This window comes from Ambystoma mexicanum, chromosome 3p (assembly GCF_040938575.1).
Source record: "Ambystoma mexicanum isolate Mex_15411 chromosome 3p, UKY_AmexF1_1, whole genome shotgun sequence".
NCBI classification, from domain to species: domain Eukaryota; kingdom Metazoa; phylum Chordata; class Amphibia; order Caudata; family Ambystomatidae; genus Ambystoma; species Ambystoma mexicanum.
In genome coordinates, this window is record NC_090925.1 from 945,608,142 (window position 1) to 945,624,918 (window position 16,777).

Below are 16,777 nucleotides of genomic sequence, written 5' to 3' on the forward strand. Positions count from 1 at the left end.
TGGTTTTTCACATCCGAGTTTGAAGGATTTTCAAAGAAAGCAGGTAGTTCAATGGATTGGTTAACATGGAACTTGGAAATCAATTTAGGTGAAAACCTAAGGTGTTGTTTAGTACCAACTTGTCTGTGGATAATCTTATTGAGGTGATGGCTAACAGAAAAGCTCTTTTATATGTTTGGTGTTTGAGGCTGGATTTGTGCATTGAATCAAAGGGAGGACCCATGAGCTTTGTGAGAAACATTAAGATCCCAACCTGGAGGCGGGTTGGAAAGAGAGGGGGTAAAGTCTCTTTACTTGTTCCATGAAAGCCTTAACAGGAACTTTCCACCAGGACACCTTGTTTTGTGAAGTGGTGGACGCTGACGCTAGGTGAACCTTGATGGAGTTAAATACTAGGCCAGAATCTAGTAAGTGAAGCATGTAGTGAAGAATGTGTGTGGGAGTACATTCAATAGGGTTTATATCCTTTAATCGGCACCATATTACAAATCTTTCCATTTGTTGAAGTTGCAGTGCCCGGTTCAAACTCTGACTTCAGGAGCCAAGTTGCCAAGTTCATTGAATCAGTTTTTGGATGGAATGGCGTCTCCCTATGTTGGGATAGCATGTTGTAGGGGCACGGGAGCTTGATTGGATCGCACATCGGCAGTTTGATTAGATGTGGAAACCAAGGTTGTCTCACCCACATTGGAGCAACCAGGATTAGAGTAGCTTGTTCCTGGTGCATCTTGTGCACCATCCTGCTCAGGAACGGTGTTGGTGGAAAAGCATTAGCAAATTTCCCTGAGCAACTCATCCGCAGGTGGTTCCTCTTGGATTTGGGTTGGGGAATCCGGGATGTGAAGTCTGGGCATTATGCATATAGATTTGTGGCAAACAAGTCTAAAGGACGATAAACTCAGAGGGAGAAAATATCATCTAGAAATCCCCCGTTGAGTTGCCACTCGTGTTCCTCGGGTAGAGGATCTCTGCTTAAGAGTCTGCTATAAAACTGAGGTCCCCTGGAACGCGTTGAGACACTAGGAACATGTTCCGCTTGAGTGCCCACTTTCCAATTTTCTGGGATTGCCTGGACACACTTTGAGAGTGTGTGCCTCCCTGTTTATGTAGAACACAAATTGTAAATTTGTACAGTGCATAAACACAAGTCAAGTGCTTCAAAGCGCTTCAAGGCAGGAAGGGAGCAGGGAATACAGTAGTCATTCTTAGGCCTTGAGGTTTCCAAATTATATTTAAAAAAGTTACTTGCGTACTGGGCCCGACGGCATTTCTCCTAGTGCAAGTGCATGAAGTGTTTCAGGCGCACCCAGATTAGGGAGGGGCGACAAAGGCTGTGAGGGTGACAAGACAACTTACTAGGCCTAGAAAATTCAGGTCATGCAAGTGTACAGACGGAAGAGCAAGGGGGCGAGGAGGACAAGTGTGCCCCATCCAGGAGGGCCCTGGGTCAAGTGCAGAGAGATTGCCCCTCAAATGGACGCATTCTGAAAGGGCAGTAATGCTAAGCATAGTGCAGAGGACCGGAGGCAAGTGCAAAGACTGACGGGGGGAGCTTGGGACCTGTGAGGCTCTGGAGGTGAGCCAGGCGACCAGTCAGCAAAAGCTATACAGAGTTAGGGGCGAGATGGAGGAGTGAGCAGGCGAAAAAGAGGAGGTTAGCAGGGGAGTGGGAGAAAGAGGCGAAGAGCAAGGTCTTGAGGAGTTTCTGGAACTTAAGGAGCTCTGGCTCAAGGAGGAGAGAGGCAGTGAGGCTGTTCCAGAGGCACCTGCAGAGGATAAAGATCTACCCCCAAATAACGGCTCAACCGCAAAGAGTTGGATGACGAGCGGAGGGCACTCGAAGGAAAGTATTTAGGAAGAGAGCGTTGAAGATAGTGTGGGCCCCGGCCCCAAAAAGCCTTGTGGACTATGCAGAGGGTTCTTGAACTTAATCCTAGCAGCCACGGGAGCCAGTGGAGGAATTTCAGCGCCAGAGAGATGCGGTCCCTGGGCTTGAGGTCAAGGATACATTTTGTGATTCTGTTCTGGATGAGGTGTAGCGGAAGGAGAGAAGAAGTAAGAAGATTGAGAAAGAGGCTGCTGCAGTAGTCCAGCCTAGAGAGAACCAGGGCTCTGGAGATGGTGAGCCTTTGGGGGAAGGAGAGAAAAGGTAGACTACCTCTGAGGAGATGTGAGCAGAGAATGAGAGGAGTCGAAAAGGACCTTCCGATTTTTTGCCTCACTGGTAGGTGGGGGTGCAGGGCCATGGGAGGAGGCCAGTGAGAATTTGGCAAAGCGGGGGCAGGGGTCCCAAGTTGGACGATCTCAGTCTTACTTGCAATGAGGCAGAGATCATTAGCAGCACACCAAGACTGAATTGTGGACAGTCAAGAATGAGCGAGGAGGAGGAGGAGGAGGAGGAGGAAGAGGCCGAGGGTAGCCTGAAGGAGAGCTATGTGTCATCTGCATAACACTGAAAGCTAGAGGTTAAGGTAGTGATCCTGTGGGCCATAGGGGCCATGTAGATATTGAAGAACCAAGGGAAAAGGTTATATCCCTGTGGGATGCCACAAGTAGAGAGAGTGGTAGAGGAGAGAAAGGATCAAAGTTCCACCTGGGAAAGATGGTCAGAGAGAAAGGAGGCAAGCCACGCCAGGGCCAGATCTGTGATGCCCAGGGTATCACGGAGACGGAAGATCAGGATGTTGTGCTTTAACTTGTCAAAGGCAGATGAGAGAACGCGAAGAATGAGGACAGAAAGAGTTTGAGTCAAGATTTGAGAGCAGGTTTTCACAGGTGTTCAGAAGAGCAGTTTCCGTGCCTCTGGATGTTCTAAAGGCAGACTGAATCTGTTGGTTGTCTCCATGACCATCAGTGTGGAGGGTAAACTGAGAGATAGCTTATTTCTCCAGGAGTTTGTCCAGGAAAGGAATGACAGATCGAGCAATAGTTTGCCAGGATAGAAGGGTCAGTAGAGGATTTTTTGAGCAGAGGGTGCACAAGAGACCGCTTGAGAGAAGTGGGGAAAACTGGGTGGGTGCAGTAGAGGAAGAGGCTGCACTAGGGTTTGCCAGTTCCTTGCAGACTTTGAAGAGTTCAGCCCTGTTAGATGCCGCAGAGATGCAGGCTTGAACATTGACTCTTTTCTTGGAGTGGCGCAGTCTTTATTACCTTTGAAGAAGGCGGCAGGCTAGTTTGTCAGATGGTGCACCTGAAGATCCCATTTCCGTTCCGCTGCTCTGCACTTTCGTTTAAGGATAGCCAGCTCAGAGTCGTACCAAGAGTTGCACTATTTGAAAGGCTTCATACAGACCCTCATGAAAGGGGCAAGAATGTCCAGAGTGTTGGAGCTGGAGAGGGGAAAGTTCGAGAGGGCTGTGAACATGGCAGTGGTGCGGAGGGCTGTGAACATGGCAGTGGTGCTGTCTGTGAGGACTTGCACTGTTTGGTCTGTTAGGTGCAGTTGGAAATCTTGCAGGGCTTTGAGCACCGCCAGAAATTCTAGAAGGTTGATGTGGTTTTGGGCTGTGCTATGTGTCCCCAAGCCATGCGCTGTGTGGTGCTGCTCCCGAAAGCCCCATCCGGGTACAGTGCGGCGTCTGTTGTAACCATTGCTTGTATTGGAGGATTGTGAAAGGGTTTCCCTTTTAACAGATTCTCCTTTGACCACCAGCGAAGTGCTTGTACTAGTGTTAGCGAAACCACCACTAGATCATCCCACTGCATCTTGCCTGAGAGCACTGTTTCGCTAACCACTCTTGCATTGGGCGCATGTTCAGTCGTGTGTGTGTGTGTGTGTGGAACCAGGTAAATGCATGAAGCCATCATCCCCATTAGGTGCATTGCTTTGCGTATGGTTATTTGGCAACTGGCCAGATAATTAGGTATTTGCAGCAGTATGTTTGAACTCTTGTTTGAGGGGAAGACTAGCCCCTCTTTTGCCTTCATGATGGCTACTTGGAACAGTTTGGTTTGACTTTGAATAATGCTTGATTTTTTCTCGTCGATTAAGAACCCTTATTGGAACAGAAGGTTGATTGTTCTTTGGGTATTGTGCTTTCAAACTTTGGGGGAATCCTCTGTTATCAGCCAGTCGTCCAGATAAGGGTACACTGAGATTGATTGTCTGCGTCAGTGCGCCGCCAATACCTTGGTGAATACTCTTGAAGCAGACACTATGGCAAAGAGTAGCTTCTTGAAATGATAGTGTAGATTTGCTATCTTGAAGCACAGTAATTGTCTGTGCCCTGGGAACCTTGAAATATGAAAGAATGCATCTTTCATGTTCAATGTTGCCATGTAGTCCCCTTGTTTTAGCAGTGGTATTACATCTTGTAGCCATGACATGCACAATTTCTGTGGCTTCACATATGTGTTTCAGGGCGCAGGTCTAGGACAGGGCGCATTGTAAGGTCTTTCTTTGGCACAAGGAAGTATGTTTATGTTTATTAGGTTGATATAGATCTTTAATCTAAAGCGCTTTACAATATGACAACAAGGTACAATAATGGGACAAGCATATATACAATCATGATACAAACCAATGTAACAATAAGTACAACAGTTTCCTTAGATGGAGGAGGCGAGGGAAGGTTGGGGTGGGGGGAGGGGGAACAAAAATTTCAGTTGTCTAATTTAAATTCCAGAGGGTGTGAAAAAGGGGGGGGGGCGGGGAGAGGAAATAAGGAAAGTCAAGGGGGTAGTTAAGAAGGAGCTTTCAAGGCAGTGCGGAAGGAGGAGTAGGTGGGGATGGAGCGGATAGATAGAGGTAAGGAGTTCCAGTATAGGGGGCCAAGAGCTGAAAGGAAAGTAAGCGTGAAGAGGTACATGGTGAAGGGCGTACAGTGAGTTAGAAGAGATCAGCGGAGCGGAGAGAGCAGGAGAGAGTGTAGAATGAGAGGAGCGAGGAGAGGTAGGGGGGAGCAAGGTCATGGAGAGATTTGAAAGCCAGAAAAAGGAATTGAAACTTAAGTTGGGAGAGGAAGGGGAGCCAGCCAAGGTGCGACAGCGAGGAGGAAATAGAGTCGCGAGGACGGAGGAGACAGATTACGGATAGAGGAGTGGTCGATGGATTTGAAGGGGGGGGGGCAGATAAGAGACAGGGAGTCCAAAGAGGAGAGAAGAGTAGTAGAGGAGATGAGGGAGGAGATGAGGGAGGAGATGAGGGAGGAGATGAGGGAGGAGATGAGGGAGGAGATGAGGGAGGAGATGAGGGAGGAGATGAGGGAGGAGATGAGGGAGGAGATGAGGGAGGAGATTACGAGTACAGAGGCGTGGAAGGCGAGGGAGGATCAGATTTTACGAATGTTGTACAGATGATGACGGCAGGCACGAGAGGTGAGAAATGTGGTGGGAGAAGGAAAGGGAGGAGTTGAAGTGGAGACCAAGATTGCGAGCATGGGCAGTGATGGGAAGAGTAGAAGGGGGAAAGTGGATTGAATGAGGTGTGGGAAGGGGAAAGTGTGTTAGAAGGAAAGAAAAGGACTTCAGTCTTGTCAGTATTGAGGGCGAGAAAGTGGGAGGACATCCAGTTTTTAATAGCCGTATGGCAGGAAGATAAGGAGTGATGGATGTCAGGAGTGAAAGAGGAGAAGGAGAGAAAGAGTTGGGTGTCATCTGCATAGAAGTGGTGAGAAATGCCGAAAGAGGTGATAACTGGGGCAAGGAGGGTAGGTATAAAGGGAGAAAAGAAAGGGGCAAGTACAGAGCCTTGGGGAACACCGTAGTCCAAGGGGATGTTGGAGGAGGTGCAGCTGCCCCAGGAGATAGCATAGGAATGACTGGAGAGGTAAGAGGAGAGCCAGGAGAGGACAGAGCCTTTGAAGCCAAAGGAGGAAAGAGTATTAAGGAGTAAGGGGTGATCAACGGTGTCAAGGGCAGCAAACAGGTCAAGGAGGATGAGGATAGAGGATTGCTTAGCGTAGCGAGCAGTAAGGAGGGAATTCAGCACGTGAGAGCAGTCTCGGTGGAGTGCTTAGGGCGGAATCCAGATTGAGAGGAAGGAGAGAGTGAGTAGATACAAATGCTGAGATTTGAGAGTCGGCTAGGCACTCGAGAAGTTGAGAGGAAGGGGAGAAGCAAGATTGGACGAAAGTTACAAGTAAGAAGAGGGTTGGCAGAAGTACATTGAATAGATACCCTTGTTTACCTGGTTTGCTGGGACGATCTCTATGGCGTCTTTTTTTTTTAGAAGTGCTTTGACCTCTTCCAGCAGAACAATCGTTCTTTCGATGGGATGTTCCTCCGACGTATTCCTTATCTTTGATAGACTCCCATAGCAGTGGCATGTAATTGGAGGTGGGAGTAATAATGTCATGTATCCCTTAGGAATGAACCGAATGTAATACGGCTTTGCCAAATCTGGTCTCTTGACTAGTGGAGGAATACAGGTTGTAAAATGTTGTATATGTATGTGCGGACGACCATGTGGCAGCCGCACATATGTCTCGGACCGGTACCCCTCTTTGGAGGGCCGAAGAGGCTGCGATACCCCTGGTTGAATGAGCCCTAAGATTTTGGGGTGGCTCTTTCCCTGCCAGTTTGTAACATTCCAGAATGGCCAAAATAATCCACCTGGAAATGGTCTGTTTTGTTATGGGTAGTTGCAACTTGTGCCCTGAGTATCCTACAAACAGTTGGTCTGCTTGCCTAATCCTAGCCAGTCTGCTGATGTAAAAGCTCAGAGCTCGCCTTGGGTCCAGCCTATGTAGCCTTTCTTCCTCTTTCGCCGGATGGGGAGGAGGGTAGAACGAAGGTAAGGTAGTTTTCTGAGTGATGTGAAATTCAGAAACCACCTTTGGGAGGAAATTAAGCTTCACCTGTAGGACAAATTTGTCTTTATGGAAAATTGTATTGGGGGGGGGGGGGGTTTACAAGAGAGCTTGTAATTCGCTCACCCTCCTAGCAGATGTTAGTGCTACCAATAGGACAGTTTTAAGAGTGAGAAATCTCAGCGAACCAGAGTGGAGTGGTTCGAATGGAGTACCCATTAGGAAATTTAAGACTAAATGTAAGTCCCATAAGGGAGGATAAACATTAATCGCTTGAGAAATTGCATTACTAGAGGTAGTTTGAAATACGAAGGTTCCTCCGCAGTGCGCTTGAAGATTGAAAGCGCTGCGAGGTAGCCTTTTACAGTGCCAACTTGAAGGCCTGAGTTTGCCAAGTAGAGTAGAAACGATAACACCGTTGGTGTACCACATGAAAAAGGGTCGATATTCCCTTCTCTACACCAGCTGCAAAATTTGTTCCAACGGCAGGGGTATAAAGACTTTGTTGCTGGCCTTCAGGCCGAAAGCAACACCTCCATGACGTCATCAGGGAGGTCCCAATCCTTGTACCTCACTTTTTCAGAAACCAAGCGTGAAGGTTGAGGGTTCTGATGTCTGGATGGAGAACCTGACCTCCCTTCTGTGAGAGAAGATTCTCTGAGTGGAAGACGGATTAGAGGACAGATGGACATATCTAGAAGGTCCGGGTACCACGTTCTCCTGGCAGAGTCCGGGGCAATTAGGATCATGGTTTTCCGGAATCTTCTCAACCTCCTGATCATTTGAGGAATAACAGGGACTGGTGGAAACGCGTAAAGGAGTGGGAACTCCCAGTCCACTACGAACACGTCCCCTAGAGCTCCTCTCTGCCTGCTCAGAGCGTCCGCTGTCAAGTTCTTCTCTCCGGCTAGGTGGACTGCCGATGGAGAGATTCCTTCCTGAATTGCCCAAAACCAGAGCTGCATTGTCTCTCTGCACAGTAGCAGTGACCCTACGCCTCCTCTTTTGTTGAGGTAGTGCATGGCCACCGTGTTGTCCGTCATTATCAGGACATTTCTCCCCTGTACTGATGGCAGGAAAGCTTTCAGCGCTAGTCTGATTGCTCTCAGCTCTAATAGGTTGATGTGTAGTCTGGACTCCGATGGAGACCAACGACCGCTGATGGTCAAGTCGTTGGCATGGGCTTCCCACCCCGTGAGTGAGGCGTCTGTGACTACCGTTATCTCCAGCCATGGTTGCCAAAACAGTTCTCCTTTCAAGATGTTCTCTGGATAGGCCCACCATTGAAGGTCATGGGCTACCTACCTTGTCCGGAATCCAGAGAAGATCTGTCATTCTCCCTGACATTAGCTTGGTGAAGACCCTCGGGGCGGAGGTCAGCCCAAATGGCAGAACTCGAAATTGATAATGAGAGTCGCCAATTGCGAACCTTAGGTATTTCCTGTGTTTGAGATGGATTGGCACACGGAAATAAGCATCCTCAAGGTCCAGAGATACCAGCCAGTCCTGGAGCTGGAGGGCCTGAAGGATCTGAGAGAGAGTTACCATCTTCAACTTGTCCTTCCTGAGGAACTTGTTCAATTCTCGTAAGTCCAAGATAGGTCTCAGTCCTCCATCCTTCTTTGGTATGAGAAAGTAGAGGGGGGGGGGGGGGGAGGGGAGTACCAGCCCTTGTTCCTGACCGCTACAGGTACCGGTTCTATGGCACCTTTCTCTAGCAGGTCTAGCAGGTCTGTAATTTCCTGCAAGAGGAGCGGATCTGGAGCTTTTAGAAAGCTGTGCCCCAGTGGATGACTGAGTGATGTGCAGAAAGGGTAGGCAGTAACCCTGGGCAACTGTCTCCAATGCCCAAGCATCTGACGTAATAGCCTGCCATTCTGTCAGATGGATAGTTAATCTGCCCCCTACAGGTGTTTTGTGTGGAAAGACCTCAGAGTGGTTTGGGGGCGGCTGATGCAGATGCCAAGGGTAAAGAGGAACCTGCTGCTGCTGCTGCGGCTTTAGTACTTTTGACCCGTCCACCTCGGGTGGATCTCCTTTGGCCTCTTTGAGCCGGCTGTCCTCTGCCTTTCCCGAATGCGGAATAATAGCAAAAGGACTTTCCTCTCCCAGCGGTTCCTGAGGGACAAAAATGAGTTTGGCGATTGCAGCTCCTAAAGATTTTGCCACTGCTTTAGATGTCTGCAAATTTTTCAGACTGTCATCAGCCTTTTTACCGAATAAAGGAGAGCCGTCAAAGGGCATATTCAAAAGTCTAGCCTGTACATCTGGAGCAAAGCCAGACTTTCGCAACCACGCATGCCTGCGGATTGTCGTACTTGCCGCCATGGCCCTGCTGATACGGTCAGCGGAATCGATGCCAGTTTGAAGTGACTCGCTCATGGCATCTTTGATGATGTTAAGGAAGGCTTCCCTTTCCTCTCCTTCCGGTATGCGGTCAGCCGCTGATGAAGCACACTCCCACAGTGTGGGACTGAACCTGGCGAGCGTACAGGTGGCGTTGATGGACTTCAACGCCATACTACAAGCAGAAGAGACTTTTTGCCATAGCATTGTACCTTTTGTCATCTCTATCCTGTGGGACAGTAGGGTAAGCGGATCTGCCGCTTGATGAAGTTGCCGCTTGAACCACCAAGAATCCCCCCCCTTCTTCATAGATTGAAGATAATCTGGGATACTCTGACCTCGGAAATGGTGTAAAACCCATTTCTAAGGCAGAAGGAGCCAAAGTCGTCATTATTGGGCGAGAAAACGTCGATGACACTGATGTGACAGGCTTCGAAGGCGCCGATAAAGGCGTCGAGAAAACTGGAAGAGGTCTCTAAGAACTCGAGAGGATCGGGATCCTACTCGAGGATGTCGACGACGGTCTCGGCGTCGTGCCGGAGGCTCTTGGTATCACCGTTGGCTGTGAAGTAGCCGTGGTTTTCTCTTTCATCGGCGTCAGCGTTGACGATGGCGTCCATTCGATCGACGATGCGTCGAAGAACCCTTCGACAACTGTGTCGATGGCGCCGATCCATGCATCGAAGATGGTGCTTTTTTACCCGATGGCGCTCTCGGGTGAGCTCTTTCGCTGGGTGCAGCGACTCGCGGCGTTTCGATTTTTTGGGTTTTTCACCCAGGGTATCACCCTCAGCTGTCTTCGAGGGGGTTGAGGCCGCTTTTTCAAAGACGCTTAGCATTTTCTTCCTGAATTCCTCCCACTCAGCCTGAGAGCTGTGTTTTGTGGGGCAGGAGACCCTTTCTGGGGAAGCAGAAGATGACGAGGATCTTCGACGTCTCTTCTTTGAGTGTCTAGATCTCGACGAATAGTGGTAGCTACTTCGAGACCTAGAATGGGAATGCTTTCGATGGCGAGGAGACGAATGCCTCGACCGGAGAAACTGTCGAGGAGGTTTTGACTGAATTATCTCTCTCGAGCTTCCCCTTGCGCTCCTTCAAGGCTTTCGCTGTCATGGACATGCAGTCCTCACACTCCGAACAATGGTGCTCGACGCCCAAGCACCACAAGCAGATCCTGTGTGGATCAACCTTTTCTTACCACAGTCTCGACATTTTTTGAAGCCGGACCGCGGAGTCATCGGTTCCGATGAAGAAGCCATCGAGAACGAGTTGGTATTTGAGTAAATATAAGAGGTTTTATCTGACTGAACTGAACAACGATATTCCGAGGCCCCACGAAGTACGGGAAAATGGAACTGAGCAACGGATGCCGCGCGTGGCTATTTATGGGCATGGTGACGTCGGCGCCGATACAGTGGCTGTTGAGGGACATCGACTTTGCGGACGTCGACGCGCAGCACCTTTTACAGAGAAAACATTTTCGAAGCCAGCAAGCTGGAGACGAATTATCAAAGATAAGGAATACGTCGGAGGACACAATCAATTCGAATGCGCTGTTCTGCCTGTGTTGTCCGTCTTTGTCTTGGCGGGTGGTTTGGCGGTGTTTGTATGCGTTCTATGCAATAGCCTCCCGCTATGTGGTAAAGTACCCACTAGTCTGATGTGATCCCCTCCCATGCGTGGTTAAATCAACAAAGGCGACCTCCAACTGCAGAAGCATGGGAGGGTACCTGGAGTGGGAGATCATTACTTTGGTGGGGTGGAGCCTTTAGTGGAGGATCTGCCTCTACTTCAACCTTTTTTGCCCCCTTTGAAAATGTTGCTGGGACCTTGCGAGGAACCCCAAGATGAAGCTTGTCCGTCCTGGTTGTAGTTGGAGGACCGCTGGGAGTTTTGGCCTCGAAAACGGCATGTATTGATTTGATTTTGGAAATTCCTAACGCGCATACCCCGTGGTGTCCGAGCAGAACTTCATCTAGGTACAGATGTAACTTTAGTAGTCAATCACAGACTTCGTTAAACTGTAGCTCAGTATCTGCAGAAATGATAGAATAGTTACATAAAAAGATACGTTTTTAATTGCTTTCTGAACATGGGGGGGAGACTCAATCCGTCACAAGTCCATTGGTAGACAGTTCCAGGAGAGAGGACCAAAAGAGGAGAAACGTCTATCCCACATGTCTGTCATGATGCCTACCCCCGGGGACCCAGACCAGGTCCAGCAACCCCAGAAGCAGGCATCAAGTTATTTTGGGCAAGCCCAAAAACCCCTGCTAGGGTCTGTTTGGGTGCGGTCCTGGCGCCTATGGCGCCAGGCTCATATGGAGAGTCAGTCCTGGTGCCATAGGCGCCAGGCTCATAGAGTAGAACTTACCTGATGTAGACCATGCTGCAAGCTTACCTGATGCAGACCACGCTGCAAGAGCTCCAAGCAAAATGAGGCTTGGAAGGGACTATTTTACCTAGGGACTATTTTTTTACTCGAGCGGGGCTGGGGAGGAATACTTACCTGGGACTACTTTGGGGGCTATTTAAACCACGCCCGAAGAGCAGCACACGCTTCGTGTTATTCTGCATCCAGCAGCGTAACGCTCACCGTGCCTGCAAGTCTGCATCCAGTCTTCTGCCACGCCCGCCTTGAGTTTGGAGCTCCTAGAAAAAGGGAGAAAGAAGGAGAAAAGGTTAGAACAAGAGCAATACCTTTGATCCTTACCTGAATTCCCGATTCATCACGCCTTCGAGCTGGAAGAAAGAAGTTATTTTATGCGCGTCGCCTCGCCTGCTGCAGCGCCGCGCTGAACTCACCGGCCTTCGCAGCATCTTCACATTCCACCGCATCCTCCTGCATGTTCCCGCCGCATTCCGGCACTTAAGGAGTAGACAAGAACAGCAAGGTGAGCCAAGGGAATACACAGAGGAATATTAGTAACCCCCCCATAGACTTACCTGATTTTACCGCCGGAGGTATTATTAACCGAGACTTCATACTTTCTCAGTGCCTGAATAAGGGAGATAGCAACAGGTTACATATTGACATTATTTATCGAATTGTGTTGGAAATACAAATCCTTACCAGAATATTACCGGTTGCCACGAGGAACTCTTCACTAGGGTCAAGCTGCAATCTGCAAACAATCAGACAAGAGTGAAAGTAAGGCATTTGAACTCTTACGAACTACATACTTTTCGGAGTCAATATTTTTCTGGAACTCACCAATTCCTTCGAGCCAGTGAAGCAACTGGTTATCAACGCGCCCCTGCGCTCAATGCAGGATGGAGAGCTCATCTTTTCAAACCATCAGAAGAATATTCCTACGGGCCAAGTAAACTAAGCTAGGTGGGCCAGTCCACTCCGTCATCTCGGCCCTACGCGTCACATTGGTGGAGACTGCAGCTGTTCAGTTCAGATCGACGCCTCTGTGGGAGCCAGGTGAGCGTAACATGTCTATGTCTTGACAAAATGGACCGCCAAAAGGCTCTGTCCCATAAATCAAAGCGATAAAGTGGGGTGATGAATTAAAAATGTAAAGGTCCGGGGGGCTGGCTGTTGAGCGCCGAACTAGATGGCCGCCTGAAGTTTGTGCTCTGTGGCAGGCAGATCGTGAGATCCTGTTTATGGCACTTTTACGTCCCGTTACTCGGCCCTGGCGGGCAAGACTTTGTGGCTGCTGTCTCTGGGACCCTGTAGCCCAAATCCCAACAAGAAACAGAGCCGGTGTTCTCCAGATCCGCACACCGCTGTTACCATCCCCCATCGGTGGCGCTTCTTTGCGGCAATACCTAGCTCCGGCAGCGGGGTGTACTGCTCAGCCCAGCGTCCGGGCGTCTTCCGCCTGCTCCTGCGACGACCCACCGAGATCCAACGCTCCTCCGGTGCTCCAGATAGGGGTGGCGTTGTGGACGACCTGTTCCCGGCCCTGGGCTACGCATCGCGGGCTTGTGTGGGTGTTGCCACTGGCGCTGAGCGGCCTGGATGCGCCTTTCCGGCGCCGCCTTGGGAGGCGGTCGCCCTCAGCGCCGGTGCTGTCTGGCCCTTCCCGGACCGCTGTCGCGCTGGGAGGCCTCCCCCCAGCCCCTCAGGGAGGCTCCGGTACCCAGGATGGAGCTGCGGCGCACTATCAGATGCCAGGTGTTGCACTCCCCCGATGGTACACGCTACGCCACAGGATCACGGCATCCACGAGGTAGGTGAAAAGGGAGAGCCCCATTCGCCCCCTGAGAACGGCGCTGCCTCGCTCCCCCTATTGCGTTGCCCTGCGTCTTGTCCGACCTCGGGACACGAACTCACTGTTGCATTTTGCCTCCCAGAACTGAACACACTGGGGGCCCCACGCTTGCTCCTGGCGGCAAACAGACTTAGACCTCGCTCTGGCTCCACTTCACCCATTCCAGTGACCCCCTGCAACTCCTCCATATATCCTCTCGCTCTGCCTGGAATGCCCACAACTATACCCTGAGGGGCTCCTTAACCCTGATCACGCCGCTGCGGACCCGCAATCACTTTGACCTGCATGACCAACTTATGAACTGGAGCCTACTGTGAATTCCATCACTCACTCTCGAGGCCACGGCCTGTCTACCCCACCTGCAAATACTACTGAACTGGGTGAGGTCCATCCCCACCCTCTCTACAAACCTATTTGGATAACAGTACTTGAGCTCCTAACCCTCAGAGATTATATGGTATCACCACGCCCAACCCTTTGGTGACCTACTTTAGGAGCCTTTGGTATTGTGAACTGGCAGAAGGAATCCACGCCCCCACTTCACCCAGGGTGGGCTGGGCCCCTACTTCCCGCGTTGGTAGTCGCAAATCTTGCATAGACGGGACCGTGAACACCGTTCCCCCGGACCATCTACCTGAACCACTTCCTGCATACCATCTTACCCATTTTCATAACTGGAAGAACTCACCTCTTTTACCAAGCTCGAATATAGTGGTCTATTGCCATCCCGAGGCTCCACCGGGGCTTGGTGGGCGGCTTGCTTCCCCTTCCAAGCTGCCGGTGCGTCGCCGGCCCCCCCCCACTCCACTTGAATCCCAAAGTCGTCAGAATGACCAAGGGGGCCGGGAAGAAACAGAGCTCCATCAATATGTTTGCGAAGACTCCGGTCAGATCACCAGAGGAGGCTCCCGAGCAGGCCCCTACTACTTCATCATTCCTTGCTGCTCTGGAATCCCAGAACATGATGGACATTATCCGCGAGGGCTTCACCGCACTCCACTCAAAATTAGATGACATGAACGGCACCATATCCTCCATTAAGGCCTATATCGAAAGGACCGACAGTCTGGTGTTGGAGGTCGAGGCAAGGGTGAGCTCCGCCAAGGATGGCCTGGGTGCCCCATGTTCTGAGGTCGCCGCTCTTTCTAACCGAGTTCTTGAGGTGGAGAAGAAGAACGTGGACTTGGAATCCCGATCAAGGCGCAACAACCTCCGCATTATCGGTGTTCTCGAGAATGATATTAATGGACCAATGGAGGACTTTGTTGAACACACGTTACTGTCGCTCCTCGACTCACCAAAGCTCTCTCCGCAATTCGCTATAGAGTGTGCACATCGGGCCCTGATAGCTAGGCCCAAGCCCGGTGCTCCACCCCGGCCCATCATAGCCCGTGTGCTGAATTTTAGAGACTGTGATGTCATACTCAGGGCCGCGAGACTTAAGGGAGAGCTCCTGATGGGTGGCGCAAGGATACACCTCTACCCCGATTTCTCGGTGGCCGCCCAGCGAGAGCGCAAGACTTTCCTAGCGGTGAAGAGAAGGTTGCGGGACCACGCAATTAAATACTCCATGCTGTATCCCGCCAAACTACGCGTAGAGCACGCTAACCAGGTGTTTTTTTTCACCATCCCGGAGGAAACCTCCAAATTCGTTGATGAACATTTTCCAGGTTGACCCTTCCCTCTAACTATGTTTTTGCAGCTACTGTCCCGATATGGGGGGCTCTGGCTCTTGCCATCCTCCTGCACCCGGGCTACACTGGTCTACTTCTAACCTTGCTTAGCCTGTTTCATCTCTACAAGTATGTGCCACATTAACATGTGCGAAAACTCCTTTCAAGTTACGTGTGAAACCTCATTGTTGGCACGTTGCTTTATTCGGATCTGCCTTGGCCCGGAGCGGTGCCACCAGTCCGGCCCACAGGCCCACAGGCCCCCAGGTGTTGATGCCGCTGGATTGGTTTTGGTTGAAGGGTTTTGGGATTGTCATTCCCCTGATTGGGGGAGGGATGTGGGTGGGAGTAGTGCGAGGGGACGTTTTGTTTAAAAAAAAGTTTTGACAGCCACCGGAGGCGCCACAGCGGAGCACCTTACATTTGCAGACACGAGGCCACATACATTCAGATCGTGCTCTTTCCACTCACCGATAACTCCTTCACAGTAATTCAAGCATTACCCCCTGAGTTAAGGCAAGCACCGACTTGACCTTTATGAGCTGGAACATCCGGGGGTTAGGCAACTACAAGAAGATGCGGCAGATTCAGCTCTATGCTGAGCGCCACGGAGTTTAAATCCTGTGTCTACAGGAAACCAATGCTCGCTCTGAGCAATGTGAGCGATTCGCTAAACAATGGGTACCCCAGAGGTACTATACCAACTATTCCTCCCAAAGCCGTGGCACCCTCACCTTAATACACAAGAGCCTGAAATTTACGTGTCATCACTCCCACATAGATCCACTTAGTAGGTATGTATTGATCACTGGCATACTACAACATCAGGAGGTGGTCATCCTGAATATATAGGGTCCCAATGTCGACGACACCGATTTCTACCTACACCTGGCCACTCTACTTGAAAGCCACCCCCTGACTCCTATTTTATGGGGTGGAGATTTTAATACAATACTAGATGTTACCCTAGATAGATCGGGCTCTAGACCTCGCCAACTGTCTAAAGCAGCATATGCCGTCCTTACCACACTTCCCCGTCTGGCATTGGTGGATGCCTAGCGTCTGATGTACCCGGATTCTCGTACATACTCCTTTTACTCCTCAGTGCATGATTCCCATTCTAGAATAGACAGATGGCTCATTACAGACATGTTGGTCAGATGCCTCTCTCACCTGACTATACTCCGCAGGACACTATCAGACCATTCACCGGTGCTCATCTCCCTAAACTGGGGACCTGATGCCAATAAAACCAGGCAGTGGAGGATGAGTCCTCACTCGCTTCTCGACCAGGTTTTCGCGTCCGAACTGGAATCCTCCATCGAGGAATAATTCGAGACCAATACAAACTCTGTGTCAACACTAGCTGTGCTCTGGGAATCCTAAGCACACACAAGAGGGATCGCCATCTCCAAAAGTTGTGGAATCCTGAAGGGCATCCACGCCGATATTGCCGATAGCGAATCGGCCCTCGCTGTCCACGAATCCCAATATGCTGAGTGCTGGGAACTGAGTTGGACAGGTTCCGTGCCCTTGCTGTTAAGTTCCTGGACTCCCCTCAATCGGCGAGGAAATACGGTGAAGGAGAGCGACCTGGTCGAATGCTGGCTAGACTATTGCGTTGTGAACTTGGTGCCCCCAATATCTCGGCCATAACCAGACTGGATGGTTCACTCGCCACCTCCCCACAGGACATCAATTCCGAGTTCCTTTAATTCTACACTTCCTTATACTCGGAGGCCGACGGCCCCCAGGTTCCCAAAATCGACTCTTACTTAGACAA

The 16,777-nt window shown here is 50.5% G+C and overlaps 1 protein-coding gene across 5 annotated transcripts in view; it reads right to left on the minus strand.

Moving 5' to 3' along the window:
* The window catches only part of NDRG3 (NDRG family member 3), a 1,445,730-nt gene that overhangs the window by 784,202 nt on the left and 644,751 nt on the right, over window positions 1-16,777 (minus strand). The gene's annotated exons all lie outside the window — the stretch shown is intronic.